We start from the raw sequence: 16,513 nt of genomic DNA, 5'->3' as shown, positions 1-16,513 counted from the left end.
TATAAAGAAGGGAAAAATAAATGATGTAGCTCTTGGTAAAGTATGTTTTACTGAAGGATGCAAGCGGAAGAGCTGAGTTCAGAAGTCTTGCTGGGGAAAAATCTGATAATGTCAGTATAATCCACTGAAGTAGTCACCTTAGGCTTCCTTTAAACTCAGTGGAGAGATAGATAACACGTCTGGTGATTATGTCATTTCACCTTGGGCAGATGACTGAAATAGGTCAGCTGAATCATTCCACCTGGGAGTTGAGGACAGCTGTCTCAGAAGTCATAATGTTTATTGCCAGACATCTCAAATAAGTGAGATGAATTTCAGCCTTAGGGTCTCAGTTCCAGCTCAGTGTCTTGCACAAACTGCTATTATTTGTCTGAATGGTTTCAGTTGTTCATCTGATTTGGCAAGACATGAAACAAGCAGCTTGAGACATACAGTGCCCAATGAAGCAGAGTGTGTTGAGAAGCTTCATGGGATGAACAGAGTAAATAAATACAGAGTGGCGTTACCTGGATTGTAGAAAGCAAGCTTCAGAATTACTGCTTCTCTCCACATGGTGAAGTTAGGCAGTTACTGCAGGGACTGAAGACATTTTTTGGAAGTTTCATATTGATTAGTCATGGATACCTACTGATAAGTTTTGCTAGCATTTCCTTACCTCCATGACACTTCCAGCTGTGACTCTGAAGTAGGTTTTGCTAAAAGTACGTGGGTACAATACAGCCACTGCAGCGACACCTTCAAGGTTGAGTCTGGGTAAACAATGGGATGGTAATGTTGCCAAATTTCTCAGGTGAGTAAGAAATTTTCAGAGTAGAAACTTCTGCTTCACAGTCACAATGTCCAAACCACCTAAGGATATGCAGTGATCATGCTTTGGAGAAGCTGGAGAACTCTCTAAACCTAAGCATAACGTAGTCATTACAAAAATTTATTTCTGCTAAAGAAGACAAAATGTGACTGCAGAGATTGGTTTTCTGAAATCTCTCTAAAGTGTCTACAACAGTAAACAAACCTGATGTTCGCATGTAAATATACCATATGTGATTGTATCTGCAAATTGGTATGTCTATTGTGTAACATGCCAGTGAAGTGAGTCTATTGACACTACATAATACAGAAAGTACTATTTTGAGGCAGTGGGTTAGGGGATGTCACTGTTATGGGTCATAAAGCCTGACATCAGCACAATCCATGTGGAATTAGTGCTGTTAAATGTGTGACAGTGAGGATGACAAATCTGTTTATTTAAACTGGGAGATGGAAATAGTCTGTGGAAACCCTTGCAATGGGTTGGATGCGTGTTCTGCGTATATGAGCACAGATGGTGGAGACAAGTAAATTTCAGGAAGGTGAACATTTGGTGAGGTGGAAAACAGTATTTCAACACACCGTGCATCCTTGGAGCTGGGTGGAGTGGAGATAATGGATGTCACACCTGGAAAACTTCTGATAACTTCTGGGTTTTAATCAGCACATTCAGAATGACGTGATTGGTCATTGAGTCATCTCTGTTTATTCCCTGGCATGCTGTTTTTTTTCTACTTTGCAAAGATATTATAACTGTCATGGAAAACTCTTTCACATTTTGCCTTCCATTTTCCATTTTTTAAAGCCTGTCTGGGGTGTGAGCTTTTGTTGAAGTGGATTATGTGACTCTTACTTTTATTAAGAAATGTATGAGTTAAAGAGTGTTTCCCCTTTCTCCAGATACATCCTCTAATTGTTAAATCTACTTACCATTTACTCATCTACCCATTATGTTTGAGCTTGGTGGTTTTTCTTTTGGTTGTTGTTTTGTGCTTATTTATTTATTTATTTTAATCTAGGAGCTAAGAAACCACATACATAAGTGAAAAATTAAAGGCCACATCTAATAAATCTGAGATAAATTCTGTTTCATATCTGTTTAAGCTGTATTTTCATACATGTTAGTATAAAGAGAATGGGTCTGGATGGCTGTTTAATGTTTACATTGCAAATGGAGTTCAAACTGAATGTATTTCTAGCTCATTAGTCACATAACATAATGTTACTTCTGATAGTTTAATAGCCAAACTGCTGTTTTCCTGGTGCCAAAGGGGTTCATTGTCATTAACAGGAAATATAAATGCCATTGTAACAAGGTTCTGAAGAGGCATTTCAGTTCTTTGAACAGATATTTAAAGAAGCACTTAGAGCAGAATGCTCCATTTTAATCAGAACATATTTTTCCATGCAAGAAAAGCAGCTCGAACCTGCACATGAGCTAGTAAAAACAAGTGTCACCTCATTAGTGTATGAGATGTACTTAGTCAAAATTGTGTTATCTTCACTGGTTTGGTTCATATTGATGCTTTATTCAGATATGTACATACACACATCCAGACTCATTTTTTGACCACTCAGGACTCTCTGATAGTCTCCTTTTTGTGGTGATGCTACAGAGGTCAGTATAATCACACTCCAAGTTTAACTACAATTTCTATGTGTCTGGTAACATTACTAGTGGAATAAACCAGTCATGGAAGCCAGACATACAGTTAATGCTCCATCACTCAGACTCATTTTTTTGACAGAGTTGGGGTTTTACTGACATTCGGAACAAGTATAGCCTGAGTATAGCCTGTGTAAATTAGCAAAGGTACAATCTTGAAATCACATATTTTGGGACAGAAATTTCCACTGAAAGTATAATATTCCTATGTAAATTTCCAGAAAAATTTAAATTGTTGCTTTAAGCACTCAAGCTATATTTTGTACTGTCAAACTACTGAATTTCAAAGCGAAAGCTAATATGCTTTGTGGAGGAAGTCTTCATTAAAATAAATCAAAAATAAATAAATAGATAGATAGATAGATAGATAGATAGATAGATAGATAGATAGATAGATAAATGAGCAGGCTGTTGTATTTGCAATGCAAGAATTTGAAAACATGAACTAATATATGATTACACATGCTAGAAAGGGATAAAATTCCACGTATGAAATGTTACATAGGTCATAATTTTAGAATGTCTTGGGATGTTGCAATTTTGTGATTTTGCTATAGATTTGCAATTGGAAAGAAGTATTTTATCTAATATAGTATTTTTCATGTAACTAATGTTTGTAATTGAGATGGTTTTTGGCTATTATAAATTTAATAACGTTACCAGCAGTCCAAAATAAGTAATTTTATCTCTGTGAAGAAGTCTCAGATCTTCTGTGTAAGGTCAAGATTTGTCATGATAGTTTGCAGTATAACTTTTCCACAGACTGCCCTATTGTAGTTGGAAATCGCTTAGTCTCAACCTGAGCCTATTGACACTTAAAGGCCTCAAAATTATTTCCATAGCTTAATAGTAACAGTAAATGAATTCGAAAAAGATTGTGGTAATTACAAGAATTCAAGGTCTTTTAGTCAAAACTTCTCACTAAATTTGGTTTAATGCCTCACACTTGTCAGAGGAGGAAGAACTTTCTGTTTTTATGCATGTATGGTTTTCATTATGTTAAAATTCTTACAATCATGCAGCAATGCTATAGCTAAAATCAAGCGTCTGCTGTTTATCTAGTTACTAACTGGATCTGTCTCTTGAAAGTAAGGGTTAATCCTTTAATATATTTTGGTATCTTCTGGTTCTAATCAGTATAAGAATAGGAAGCTCGAGGTTTTGGTTTTACATTCCTCTGTGTGAACAACATTGGTAGAAGAGACAAGCATTATGACTGCAGTACAATTACCCTGAAATGGCAATAGGAATAATATAAAGTATACATACTTATTTACAATTGTGTTAACAATACTTCCTAGTTTTTGTTACTAGGGGTCTTCAAGAGTTTACACACAGGTCCAAATTTGGAATGAACTGCCATTTAGAAATAAACAGGTTTGAAGGCAGATTGTGTGAGTTTAAGCCAAAGAAACCAAGAACATGTCTGATGTTCACCACAAACTGCTTTATCCTACCCTAACATTTGAAGACAGTGAATCAAAATGTGATACCTGCGCAGGTGAGAAATTTATAATACAATTAGAAGGGAGACATACTATCCATTATATTTTTAGCCTGTGATTTCTAAGCAGATGGTTAAACAAAGGCTATCTTAATGTTTCTTTGGCATTAGCAGCAATACAAACATGACTGTACTAAAGCACTGTTGTCATCATAATACTACAAAAATCATCCTTGGCCCTTGAGTACAACTGAAATATCCCTTTAAGTACTGAGTGAGAAAATCATAAATATTTTAAATGAATTTTTGGACCAGGCACCTGTTTCTCTTTAGTCTCAGGTAAGCACTTATTGAAGCAAAAATAAACTGTGGCTGTTAGAAATGTACCTTTAAGAAAAACTGTTTGGTTTGATGGCTATTGGAGTCAGTGTAATCTGACATTACAGTAAAGTGTAGTATAAGACTTGATCATTTGACTTTTTCAATAGAATCAAGGTTAGTAAAATCTCTCTTTTCATGGCTATTCCTTTAATATCTACTCTCTATTTTATTTTTCCTGATATGAGGAAACTTATGGCAGCAGATCTCTTTTTTATTCCACCTGTTAGATTTTTGTTCACAGTATTAGAGAAGTCTTGCTTGAAAAGACTTTTGCTTATGAAAGAGGTTTATAAATAGTGCTTTTGTTTATAAATGCACAGCACAGCTTTAAATACGTAGCTGACATTCACCTTCTATATCTGTTTTTCAATTATTCATTTTAACACAATTTACAGCATCACAGCCAGCAACCATAGTAATAACAGTGCAGTGGAAAATTTCCCATTTGTCTTTGTCCAAGTAAGGATTGCATCCATATTTCCATTTTTCCAGCTATAAGAATGACACTTATGTATATTATTTACAATTATTTACAACATATTTACAATATGTTCAACAATAGTGCTCTAGATAATACTACATTACAAGTTTTGCCCCAATAGCTTGGGAAAACCTGCAATGTTTTTTAGAAAGTTAAAAATATTTTACTCAGTAAAATGTGAGAAATCAGAAAACTATACTAAAATCTGTTCTTCTTGTAGTTGTTTATAATAATAATAATAATAATAATAATAATAATAATAATAATAATAATAATAATAATAATAATAATAATAACAACAATACCATATTTTATAAATCTCTAGAAATGAAAGAGAAAAATCTTATTTCTTTTTCTGAAGTCTTGCACAAATCACATTTTGTCTGGGACAAATCTCCAATTAAGGTGAATACTCCTTTTCTCTACATTTCACAGTTCTATGACACATCATAATAAATAAGAATATTGTCAAATTTCCATAGAAAAAGCTCTCTGTGATTAATTTTATAATTCTGAACGTAGTGCATTCACTTCAAATTTCATTGTAACTTAAGTTTAAAATGTGGCTTGAGTGAAATTAGGAATTTTTAAGGTTGGAAATAAAGAAATTTTTGTAAAAGCACAATTTCAAATAAACGAAAATTTGATAAACAATAATGTACCTTATGGTATAGATGCAGATGATTCTCAGCCAAAGGGTGCTGGTAGTTCAGATCACAGTATACACTGTGAAAGTTGACCTTGGGATGCCCTTCATTTTATTCTGATGTTTTATGCTGCTGGTTATTGGCTTCTCCAACAGATTATTGCACAAATGAAGGGAAGCTGGTCATTTTGTAAATATTCCTTACAATTGCTGTCCTGAAGATTGGAACATTAATAGAAGTCAAAGTTTAGTAAACAGTGAGTCAGTTGGAAGCAGCCATGGGAGGAACCACAATGTGCCTAAACCATACAGTATGGGCACAGTATGACTGTTGCCATGATGAGTATCAATGTTGCAGATACAAAAACGAGAACTGAAGCAAAAATAATACATGCTGCCCGCTTAGAGGGAAAGTAAAGCATTTCTTGTCATTATATCTAATTGTGTAGCAATGTTCTTTGTCCTTTTATTTATTTATTTATTTACCTCTGTTGAATTTATACCATCAGTCAGCATTTCTACCGTTCCTAACGGTATGTCATTCCTAACATATGCTATATTTGTGATGTTTAAAGAAGCTTTGACACAGGACAGTCAAGCACGTGGGGTTCCATCAGCCCTGTTATGAGTTCATGAAGGACTCTAAATTGAGCCTAAGAACTTATACAGGTTGCTCTTGAGTTACACTCTGACTTGGAGGTTTGTTTCTTTGTTTATGCCTGTCTCTCTCCACTTATCTTGGGTTCCAGCTTGTCCATAAAGCTGCTGTCCATTTTCCTGTAACTTGCCTAGCACTTCTTAATTCCTAAGACATATTTCTGTTTTAAATTGTACTTCTTTTGCTCTTTTATCTTTTAAACAGTAACAGTAATCTATTTGAATATATTCTGTAGAGGAAACAGAAAACTTCACATTTTATTCAACAGATCGAAAACTCTTGTTTTTCTTCGCTTTTCTTAATCCAGCAGTTTCATAAGGTAGATTAAGAATTTTTTAAGGGTGTTTTGGACCATGCAATTCCCGGAAGACTTCCCTGAGTGACTCAAATTAGCTACTTATGAACATGACAAAACAAAACAAAAAAAGGCTTGGTGAATTTTTTTTAGCAGTCAGTTGTTCATTTACTTCAAAACTGGCACTGTTTTTTGGCAGTAATAAATTAAAACAAACAATTACTTCACAGCCTTATTGCCATGGTCAAGATTTGGCCATAATATCTGTTTATGATAATCATGCTATTAAGAGAGAAAAAAATCAAATATGCTTGTTTTCATTCTTCTCTGCCTACTGAAAGACCAACAGAAGAAAATGGTAAAGACAGGATTTTTAAGAATTCTTTCTTTATCAAAAGGAAATGAGCCAAAGGTAATAACTTCCCTATTGTTACTTAATAAGGCATGTTGAATTGTAATAATAACAATTATTATTCAGAAATGATGAAGAAAAAATAGGAATGCCAGAATTAAAGTTTCCCATGGAACTGCAATTTTTCTCTGGGTGTGGATGCTATTTAATATATTAAGATATTTCAATAAAAATAATTGCATTGAATATTAATCAAAAACACAATAAATGGCTTGACAATTAATAAACTGACCATCTACAAGAGTACTTATTAAATGAGGATAGATACCCATTTAAACATTTTTTAACACATTCTGCTTGTTTCGAGGTGAATTCTGTCAGGTTCAATCGAATGTCTGAAACACTGTCAAAAGGCTTCACAGATAGCTTGTAACTATAGACAAATGACATATAACTACAAGCACAGAACTGTTGTATGAATCCGAATGGATAATGAAGAACCATTAAAAAAAGCACCAAATTTTCGTAGGGCCAAATGTAAAATAAGTCCTCTGAGATCAAAGGTTAAATGCCGTGTTTTTAATGACTTCACCTAAGTTCTGAGCCTTCCATTTCCTCTCACCCTGCCTTTTTGAAAAAATCAAAAAGATTTCTGAAATCTAGTCTCCTAGCGCTTCAGCATCTTCAAATATTCCCTTGGTATTTGAATCAACATCTTCATCCATCTTTCCAGAAATTAAAACTTACTGTGCACAGAAGAAAATGCCAATTCTAATTCCAACATTTTCAGTATGCCAAAAGAAGCCAGTAAGAGCATTACATGTTTGGTTTTTGTTTGCTTGTTTTTTTTTTTTTTTTGTTTTTGTTTTTCCATATAACAGTAATATTTGGAGGTGGTGAGTACATGATCTGTTGAGATAAAATTACAAAGCACAGCTTGAAATCACATGACCACCACTGGTTTTCTACAAACTGAAATTCTTCGGAGGCTTACAGTTTTCTCAAATACATTTGTGTTTTCACAAAAACAAGCAAACATACAAAACTGTCCTGACAAATGCTTAGCAATCTTCATAAAATCCACAAAGGAGGTTATAAGATATTTTTCACAGAAATACTGACTATATTTTCAACAAGAACAAAACATATTTTTCCCTGTTTTATTACAAATTAAATCCGTGAAGTTTTGCCAAAATATTCATCATAGATGTGGGAAATTTCAGCCCCTTGGATAACATGTATCGAGTGTGTAAACAGCTGAAAACAAGATAACACTGGAAAAGGAAGTCTTAGTCCTAAACCTATAAGAAATAGGCATTATATGAAAAACAGCTGCCAGAAGCTATATTTAAGCTAATAAGTGGTGAGGGTTGTACAAATAAGTTATTTTTATGTATCTGTAGTTATTCCACATTCTCTAGGTACACATTTCAGAATTTTATGTTCAATTTACAACATCACTTGGAAAAGTTTGAAGTGTAGTACCCTTGGACAGTCTTTCTTTTTGAACGATAAATCTTTCTTCACATCTGTATGAAAGAGTTTTTCAAATTACCGTCTGTCACCCTGTACAGTTTTATAAATTCTTTTTCTCATCCCAGATAACCTTGAACATATGTAGTGTGTCTAAGGGTGAAGCCATCTGTGCTCAACGCATCCTCAGAACACAGCAGTAGTCTTTCCAGGAATGCATTACCGTGATTACATTAGCCTAGCCTTACTCTAAGCTGTTTCCCTGTTGAAATCTGAATCATGGTTTTGGTGTTCATGTTCAAAAGTTTCCTAAGCTCAGTATAAACATTTTCAAGAGAAAAACCATGTCCAGCTGTGTTCCTATACTACAGACTTAAGAGGCAGGATCTCACCTGAGTGTTCAAGAAATTCCTGTCATTTCTGAGGGCCACTATCTTTGTTATTCATCCCACTTCCAGTAACATAAAGCATCATCGTGACCTTATGCTTCCTATTGTATACACACAGCAACACGTATGCTAAACAAACACATAAGAAGCACTCAGCCAATACTAGACCTTCCCCTTCTTCTTCCCTGGGGAGAGGGAAGAAAACAAACAGTATGTGACAGATGCTATCTGTGTTGCTTAGTACATGAGCAAAGACACTTATAAGTCACAGAAATGATAATTACAAAAAGATGCAGAATCGCATATTAAAATGCTCAGGTTGCACATTTAGTCCAGTGTCCAAGGAATAGTTAGCTATGAGACTGAATCACTCAAAGCTTTGTCCTGTCTAGTCTTGAAAACTTTCAAGAACATAAAAAGGTAGAGCTGTTCTTATAGAGATACACTACACTGAATCTGTTATTACAGAGATACACTACATTGAATCTGTTTGAATCTCCTCTGCAAGGCCTCTTTATTTTCCTCACTTTTTAAGTTTAAAGCCTTCTGAAGTGTCCAGTAAGAAAAAAATCAGAAACTTGGAAAGAAAGAAATGTAGTAAACTTCTTAAAAAAAAAAAAAAAGAAAGAAAAAAAAAGAAAGAAAGAAGGGAAAGCTAACACTTTACAGTGTAGTCCCATTAAAAACAAAACAAAGCAAAAGAATACAAAAGGGCCAAGCCAACTAAACAGAAACAAAATCAGTAATGTGAACTCTAGGAAACATAAGTAAATCCTGGATTTATGTTTTTACCTTGGACCTCTGACAATTAGAAAGAAGCAGATTTGAATGGTGGCTAAGGAACTGGTTGAGAGGTCAGGAATCAGCAAATGGTTAGTGGATCTGGTTAGAATCCACAGTGGATTGGCTGGAAGCTAATGACCTGTGCTGTATGTCAGAGGTCCCTCCTGGGACTGGTGCTCTTCAATACCTTTATAAATAATATAGGTGATAGGATCAGGTGCCCCCTAAGTAAGTTTGTGGACAACAGAAGATTGAGTAATGCAGCTGATACAGCAGAAGGAGGGGATGCCATCCAGAGTGACCTTGAAAAGCGGGCCGATAGGAACTGAATAAGATTCAACAAGATTGAGTGCAAGGTGTTGCCCTTGGGTCAGGGCAATCCCAGCCATGAGTACAGACTGGGAGAAGAACTCTTTCAGAGCAGCCCTGCAGAGAAGGACTTGAGGGTTCTGGTCTGGAAAACTGGACATGAACCAGCAGCGTGCACCTGTAGCCCAAAAGGCCAATAGTGTTATGGGATTTATCAAATGAGGGGAGGCCAGCAGGGGGAGGGAGGTGATTGTCTCCCTCTGCTCTGCCTTTGTGAGGCCTCATTTGGAGTACGACATCCAGGCCTGGGATCGCCAACAGAGGAGAGATGTGGAGCTGCTAGAGTATCGGAGGGCCAAGAGGATGATCAGAGGGCTGGAGAACCTCTGCTGTGACAAAAGGGTGAGTGAGCTGGGCTTGTTCAGCCTGAGATGAGAAGGTTCTGAGGATACCTCACTGGGGCTTTCCAGTGCATAAAAGGGGAGTATGTCCCTATAATTATATAATTATATATATACATATATATAATTATATATATTATATCTATTGTGTTCAATATATATCATATATCATTATATCTATTGTGTTCAATATATATCTATTGTGTTCAGTTTTGGGCCCCTCACTACAGGAAAGATGTTGAGATCCTGGAGCGCGTTCAGAGAAGGGCAACAAAACTGGTGAGGGGTCTGGAGCACAAACCTTATGAGGAGCGGCTGAGGGAGCTGGGATTGTTTAGTCTGGAGAAGAGGAGGCTCAGGGGAGACCTCATTGCACTCTACAACCTCCTGAAGGGAGGTTGTGGTGAAGAGGGATTTGGCCTCTTCTCCCAGGCAACGAGCAGGACATGGGGCAATGGCCGCAAGTTGTAACAGAGGAGGTTCAGGTTGGACACAAGGAAGAACTTCTTCTCTCAGAGAGTAGTCAGGCACTGCAATGGCTGCCCAGGGAGGTGGTGGAGTCACCGTCCCTGGCAGTGTTCAAGACGCGTCTGGATGACGTGCTGCGTGATGTGGTTTAGTACTAGTGGTGGCAATGGTGATGAGGAGACGGTTAGACTGGATGATCTTATAGGTTGTTTCCAACCTAGTGATTCTTGTGATTCTTGTGATATTATATTTATATTATATTATATTATATTATATTATGTTATGTTATGTTATATTATATTATATTATATTATATTATATTATATTATATTATATTATATTATATTATATTATATATATATAACATAATATATTTATGTTCCCATAAAAGGGGAAAATTCTTTACTTGGAAGGTGGCGAGGTGCTGGCACAGGCTGCCCAGGCAAGTTGTGGATACCCTATTTCTGAAAGCATTCAAGGCCATATTGGATTTGAGCTCTGGGTAACCTGATGTAGTGCCTTATTTATTTCTATGATGATTTTATTATTCTATGACATTTTTGGATTCATGTGTGCAGATGCCTTGTATATACTGATGAGATTAGAACCTCAAAGTCTCAGCTCAGCCATACTACATAGGCAGCTGAACTGCAAGCGCTCATTTGCAGCACAGTATTTTGAGGCAAGTCAAAACTGATGGTTGGTTTTATGTAAGAAATCTCATGGTAAATTATGGTGGTACAATTGCTTTTTTTTTAATGACAAGAAAGCAGTGCCTTCACATGTTGTTCTATGCCCTTTTCATTGAGATACTGGTCAAAAACTGCAGTCTTTCAGGGTCAGCTTTAACATCTGTTCTTTGGCAGATTAGTACCAGCCAGTGTCAACTAATCATAGCCTGTAGTGAGTTAGGGAAAGGTGATGCCAAAGTTATAATTAGTTAAGGCTGATCTTGGGAGTGCTGAAGTGGGATGAAACAAACTTGAAAAACATGGTGAAATCACAGAAACTTATAGCTGGTTGCGAACATGGAAAGGGAATTCTATTGCAGTATCACCTGGACAGTGATATAATTGGTGAAAACTAGGAAGAGGGCTGTGCTCAGAAGTTTGTTTCTGGTGAATATTGTCCTAATAGCAAATAATACAGGGAGGGATTGAATGAAACAATCATTCTTACTGTACAACTTGTTCCTCCTGGGGAACTGGTTTAAGTAATCCTTTTGCCAGTGTAAATCACACATCTGTTAGAAACAGGGTGGGAGAAATTGCAAAATCAATCTTTCAGCTAAGTCAGCAAACCAGTTTCAGTGATGACTCCCATAGAGGACTTGCTGTTATTCATTAAAAACTTTTTTCCCCCCCTCAACTCTTCTAATTGAAAACACTGTTTTGAGAGGTTTTATTAGTTAGCTAATGACTTGTCACTGTAGATACCAAAAATCTGGTCCTACACTGGAGAGGAACGTGTACTGCATAAGGTTGCTTTTGATGGTATATTTAATGCACTGCTGTTCCTATCTATCAGCCGTGCTTAATGAAATACTTGTTACTGGCTGCAGGATTCATATGAGGCCTGGTGCTGCTGGAAATAAGCTGGCCCCCACCACCTGCCATGGAGCAGCATCCTCCCCATGGTGCGGTCTGCTCTAGCTGGAGAGATCTATAAGATCCTGCTGTGAACGGGGAAGGGGAGAGTCTGAATAAGAGGAAGGTGTCATTGACAGGTGACATTTAAGGATGATGGATGATGTAGAGAACGAATAGCACTGAGAGGAACTCTGTAAAATAACTCAGTCAGTTGGAAGATATTTTTTCATTTGTTGCTTGTAGACTGTTGCATTTCAAATTTTCTCTGGAGGAAGATAGCCATAAGCCAGCAGTGTGCCAAGGACCAAGAAGGCCAATATTATCCTGGGGTACATTAAAAAGAGCGTAGTCAGTGGATCTAGGGGGTGGTCTCTCTCCTCTATGCCCTGGTGAAGCCATACTATGTCCAGGTCTGGGCTCCTCAATTGAAGAAAAACAAGGATCTACTCAAGAGTGTCCAATGAAGGACCAGAGAGATTATCATGGAGCCCTTACTAGGAAAGGCTGAAAGATCTGCAACAGAAAAGACTGGCAGGGATTCTTATCAATACTAATAAATATCTGAAGCGTGGGAGTCAAGTGTCCAGTCTCTTTTCTGTGTTCCCTAGTGACAGGACAAAGGGCAGTGGGCATCAACTGGAACACAGGAAGTTCCATACAAGCATGAGAAAGAACTTCTTTGTTTTGAGAGTGGTGGAGCACTGGAACAGGCTGCCCAGAATGTTGTGGAGTTTCTTTCTCTGTAGATATTCAAAATTTACCTGGACACTTGCCTGTGTAACTTACTGTAGGGAACCTGCTTTAGCAGGGAGCTGGACTAGATGGATTAGAGGTTCTCTTCCAACCCCTACAACTCTGTGATTCAGTGGCAGGCCTCAGGTAGACAAAGGCAGAAGCTCTGAGACAGTAGTTGTTCCTGACTAAGTGGTACGTGGTGTGTCTGGACTGATAAAGTAGTTCGTCTCTTCTCAGACAGGTACCTGGACCTGGAGCATTAACTCATAACTTCCGGTGCACTACATGTTATGATGTGGAATAATGATAACCAAAAATTGTAAAACCATGACATGTGGGAAGGACAGTAACAAAGACAAGATTTTTTTATTTATTCTATTTTATACATTGCTTCAGCATTTATATAATCTTTCAATCTAGAAACCTCAGACCTTGTAAAATAGAATTTGTTTTGAGAAATCTCCATTTTGAGTGGTTTTAATGTCTTCATTTTCAACATTTACTTATCTTTTGAAAGCCTCACCTCTTGTATCCAAAACAGCACCACATTCCTGCTCTTCCAGAGGCACTGTATGTTTCATTCCAGCAAAAACTAGTCCTTCCTCTTCAACTGACACGAGTTGTTTCCTTATGATTGGTGTATTCTGGGCTGAGAGCAGGCACATATCTGAATCTTGCAAATTGGACTTACATCTTTAATACTTCTCCTGCTCTGCTCAGTGGAAAGAGGTATCAGTGAAACTCTGGGCCGGCACTTTTGCTTTTCTCTGAGCACAGTTGCTGGAGCGACTGATAAAAGCTCTATTGGTCAAAAAAGTTTTGAACTATTACGAAAATAGTTGAAAAGCATGAAGTATATACCTTGAAGTCTATATGCTTTAATGCCAGGAAATGAGTCCAAGAATAATTAATACTTTGAAGTGTTACATTTTAGTATCAGAATGCCTAGGATAAAAAACTTCATAATGTTACTAAAATTCTAAGTCCTAAAACAGTTCACATTATTTTCTAGCTACCAAGTGTGAAGTCTACTTCCTTGTCAGTTCGTAGGAATGCCTTGCCAAACATTGAAATGTTTAGTTAAGCCCTAATGTTCCAATAATTGTTCTTTACTTCTTGATGCTGAATCCTGTGGTTAGAAACTGCAACATCATAATACACAGTAATTTGTTTCCCTTAATTCTCTGGGAATGAATTTCCATGCTAGAAGGGGAAAACAATCAGTGAAGTGCTATCTGTGTGAAGAGATGAGAACAAAAAGGAATGAAAGATATCTGAGATACGAACAAAAAAAAAGAATGTTTGTAACAATGTATTTTTGTTCAAATAAAATTATATGAGAATATATTCTACAGACACACTTCTGAAGGTGGGAAGAGGACCTAAAGCATCCCACTTCCTTCACTGGTCTTAATGTGAACACAGCCCAAAAACGTCACATGTGACTGTGGGAGTGAAATATCTTCTCTGGCTCTGCTCTCACTTCTGATGATGGGGAGGCTCAGCTGCAATAGTGTTTGGTTGGGCTCCCAATTTCCAGAAGAATAAGTGAAAAAATAACAGAGACTAAAGGACAGTAAATTGGACGGGGTCTAGAAGAGAGTTTGAGCGAACTGTGTATAATTTTGTGAGGAGGATAGTAAGGTCTTCTCCAACCTGAGTGATTCTGTGATTCTATGATTCTAAATGTAAAGGTAATAACACTAACTTTGGTAGTGTCACGTGAAACTACAAGGGGCAGGGACTGTGAATTACAGCTTGGCAAGATCTGCTTGGATAAACGGAGAAACTTTTTCAGTAGGAGGGTAGTGCAGCCAACCAGAGGTGTGCTGCTAGACCTTGTTCTTTGCCTTCCAACCCCTACAATTCTGTGATTCTATGAGTATCCTGGAAGAATAAATCCATAAAAACATTTCTTTTCTGAAGAAGGATGCTTTTAAATATTTTCAGAAACAGCAATTTCTTTTTCTCTCCTTTCAGTGAAAGTAAAAAAATTCTGCTCCTCTGACATAGAGTACAGACTTGCTCTTGTCACCTACTTACGATTTGATTTTTCATTGGCAGAGCATGAAAAGTGGTCCCACCAGAGCACTGAACAGATCACCAGTGGGAGATGTGATTAAAAGCCAGTGTCAACTTGGCTTTTAGTGGGACTTGCTTATGTTTGTTGCATAATTTTCCTCCTGTTCCAATCAAAACAAAACAAAGCACAGTATGTGGAGTGACTTTTTAACTAACGCTTCCATGATTCTATGAAGTCTGGGGATGTGAAGGGTTGGGAAATGTGTTTTCCACCCTATTGTCACTTTCAGTTCGAGATCCCAACTTTAGCACCACAGTTTGGTACATTTGGCAGGATCTACCTGGGAAGGGCAAGTGCATGCCTAGATCTGCAGAAAGGCTTGCATTGTTCCACTTGACACTGCATTTGGCAGAAATTGCAGTCACTGTTCCTATAAACACTCAACCTGCAAGTTTTTCACAAAATGAAGTGACATCATTCAGCATTTCCTCAAAACATGTTAAAAAATGTTATGAGAACTCAGGAGATATACTTCAAATCGTTACACTGCTGTGTTAATGACTACTTTTATTCCTGGGCAGATCAAACGATGGAAAGTGTGCCAAAGATAATGGGGTGAGGTTTAAAAAAATAAAAATGTTGGAGATGTTAACATTTTTGTTGTAAAGGAATTGGCTTTCATTTGAAGCATGAATCCAGTTCATGTTCCTGTACAGAAGCCTTTGTTTTCTTCGCAGAAAATGCTTAAGAAATTGGCACAAATGCAAAGTAGTAGTACATAAAGACAAAAAACAGTTGAAATGACTAGATGTGATTCAGCGTGAATAAGTCAATCAGCAGGCTTGAGAACCGGGAATGATATGCATTGTAAAACAGCGGGTTTCATGTCATTGGATTTAAAGGATTAAATGCAAAAAGCCATAAGGATTTCTGTGACTCGAAGTTCCTCACATTTGCAGTGCAGCAACAGAAGATAGTCAAGAGCTGGAGTTTCAGTGTGGAGCACAAGGAGTACTACTGGCAGCCAAAGCATAGTCCAAGTTGCATACATGTACTGTTAGAAAATAACAGGGAAAGTCACAGATGCTTTCAGCACCCTGAGCTGGAAATGAAACACTTCTCGTTACCCACAAAAGCTTGTCCCAGACAAGCCTGGTAAATTTCCATTTGACAAAATGCAGTGCCACCATTTTTGCCCAAAATTGTACTTGAGATAGTAATTACATTTGCATGGTTTTGAAATAAAAAACCTTATTCTAAGTTCAGTTCTTTAAAGTAGCCCTTTGAATAACAGATTGTATTGTTTTGTTTTCATTGGAACATGAAGTTAATATTACTCATAATTATGAGAAACTATTTTATTTAGACTCTTTACATCAGTTTTACATAGCTCTGTACTAGGAAGCCACTAAAAGAGTAGCTACAGAATTTCCACAAAACTATGAATATTCAAGCACTTCCAGCTTTTTGAAATCACTTCTGTAGTAGAATGTTATTCAAAAAGCATTTGATTGCTTGCTTTACAGCTGAAACCTGGTGGTTACTCAATGGTCATCTCTGATAAGGTTGCAAATCTGAGTCACTGTAATTTGTTTGGAAGAATTCCTGAGAGG

This window comes from Tetrao urogallus, assembly GCF_951394365.1.
Source record: "Tetrao urogallus genome assembly, chromosome: Z".
NCBI classification, from domain to species: Eukaryota; Metazoa; Chordata; class Aves; order Galliformes; family Phasianidae; genus Tetrao; species Tetrao urogallus.
This window is presented reverse-complemented; position numbering follows the sequence as displayed.